This window comes from Polyodon spathula, chromosome 53 (assembly GCF_017654505.1).
Source record: "Polyodon spathula isolate WHYD16114869_AA chromosome 53, ASM1765450v1, whole genome shotgun sequence".
NCBI classification, from domain to species: Eukaryota; Metazoa; Chordata; class Actinopteri; order Acipenseriformes; family Polyodontidae; genus Polyodon; species Polyodon spathula.
In genome coordinates this window covers 1,391,980-1,394,568 of record NC_054586.1, presented here as the reverse complement: position 1 = coordinate 1,394,568, position 2,589 = coordinate 1,391,980, and positions in this window count along the sequence as shown.

The following is a 2,589-nucleotide window of genomic DNA, read 5'->3' as shown; positions in this document are numbered from 1 at the left end:
GCTTATTTTGTTTGCATGTTATTAGCACTGACGCACACAAAAATAAAGATTTCAGCACTGGCGCTTTCCTCCATTCTCAGCAGAGGTCTTGACACTCACACTAGCCCTGCTGCACCCAGTCCCAGTGAAGTCTATTGAAATGATCAGGAACCAGGAGCTGGATTTTAAACAGCTACATTAACTAATAGCAGCCCTACAGACTCACAGTTGAGACGCATTCGAACCAATACTTCAAGCACAAAAAAGATTTACTGTTTGCAGAATATTTTATTCTAAAGAAACTAAAATTAACTTTACAGCCAAAATGACTCTAATATAGTTTCACATGTTAACTATGTTCCCGGCCGGACACTTTAGTGACATCACAAGGTTTTGGAAAGTTAGACCTCATTTCTAAAAGATCGCTCTGCTCTATGGTTTTAGTTTCTTGTTCTTTAATAACATCTATAATAACCTTGATTTAAAGCAAAGCTCAATGACAGCTGTTTTGCGAGTTCACAAGTGAAAATACTGCAGTGTCTTTTTTTGCTTATTACTAGGATTAAAAAGATGGGACTGTGCTACAAGAACAGCCAAAAATGAAATATTTCTGTGGAAGCCCCTGTGGTAGCGCTTAATGGAGCTACCATAGGGGTACAGTTGCAGAAATAAACGGATGCATTGCCACATTTGTTCCATTCGTGTGGAATACATTTTTCAATGCAAGTGCATCTTCAACCAAGTAATGACGCGTCATTAAAAAAATAGGAAATTGCCTGAAAATTAGAAAGATTTGAAACAAGTGGAAGCTTTCTTCATGCTGACTCCTATTTATCTAAGATTTGTTGATAAATAAAGTACACATCAGGATTTAGCTACTGCCTTCCTCTACAATTAGTAAGCAAACAAACATAAGCATGGTTTTATAAAAGGGATTTACGAGCGTCTACTGTAGTGGTGACGTGGGTAAGCTTTCAGTTCTTAAATAAAACTATTATCGATTTATACCCCATGTTAACAAATATGAACCCTTAAAATAAAATATGCGCCATAATCTTCACGATTTCCTTGTGGATCTGGTAATTATAAAGGCTGGTGTAGCCCAAGCTACTGCCCCACTGAGACACTGAATACTGATAATAATTAAGGGTACGATTCTGACACGGCGATTTTTAGCACAGAACTTGGTTAAAGGTCCTTTCACACCAACATTATATATATATATATATATATATATATATATATATATATATATATATATATATATATATATATATATATACAATACGATGCAGGCTTTCACACCGGCCGCGTAGCAAAACAGACGGGGTCTGAAATAAACTGTGTTCCTATTTGTTTGTGTACGTCCGGCATAAATTACGTGTGTGTGTATATATATATATATATATATATATATATATATATATATACACGCACACAAAATCAGCATGTCAAATAATTGTTTTTATTACCGTGTTCAAAATGAAACCGTCTATATTTTTTTATTCAATAATAAGAACAAGATGTTTAAATTGGTTATTTCCGAGTAGCCTACACAGCAACCCCCCCCCCCCCCCCCCCAAAAAAAAAAAAAAAATTAAAAAGGTCAAATCACACAGACAGCACCGCATCCAAGAAACGGGGCATCACAAAGATCAGAACAAAGATCAGAAATAGATGAACCTCTCGTTGCAGAAAATAAAAAAGGCAGCCTGAAGTATTTTGTTTAGCACTGTTTAACTTTAGAGAAAGTGAGCATTTATTTTCAACAGAGTTGGGTACACTACATTGTATGAAAAAAAGGTTTCAAGAAATAAAATGTAAGTATTAATATTTTTGGAAGACGAGCGCTGTACATATGCGGGGCGGCACGGTGGCGTGGTGGTTAGCGCTGCTGCCTCACAGCGCCAGGGTCCTGGGTTTGAGTCCGGCCTCAGGGTCTGTCTGTGTGGAGTTTGCTTGTTCTCCCGGAGTTCGCGTGGGTTTTCTCTGCGTACTCTGGTTTCCTCCCACAGTCCAAAGACATGCTGTTCAGGTTGACTGGTTATTCTAAATTGCCGTGTGTGTGTGGTGCCCTTTGATGGACTGGCATCCTGTCCAGGTTGTAGTCCTGTGTCTGCTGGGTTAGGTTCTGGCTCACCACAAATTCCAAGCAGGATTTTACATGGGCTTTTTTCAAAATGGTTTCCTTCTTGCCACTCTTCCATACAGGACAGATTTGTGGAGTAGCTCAGCTATTGTTGACACATGGACAGTTTCTCCCATCTCAGCCATGGAACGCTGTAGGTCTCTTTCAGAGTTGTCATTGGCCTCTTGGTGGCTTCTCTGACCAATGCCCTTCTTGCCCAGCTGCTCAGTTTGGGAGGACAGCCTGCTCTAAGCAGATTCTGGGTGGTGCCGTATACCTTCCGTTTCTTAATGATCGACTTGGCTGTGCTCCAAGAGATATTCAGTGTCTTTGAAATCTTTTTATATCCCTCCCCTGATCTGTGCCTTTCCACAAGTTTATCCCAGAGTTGTTTTGGAAGCTTCTTGGTCTTCATGGTAGTATCTTTGCTTTGAATGCACTACCCAACTGTGGGACCTTACAGAGACAGGTGTATTTAATCT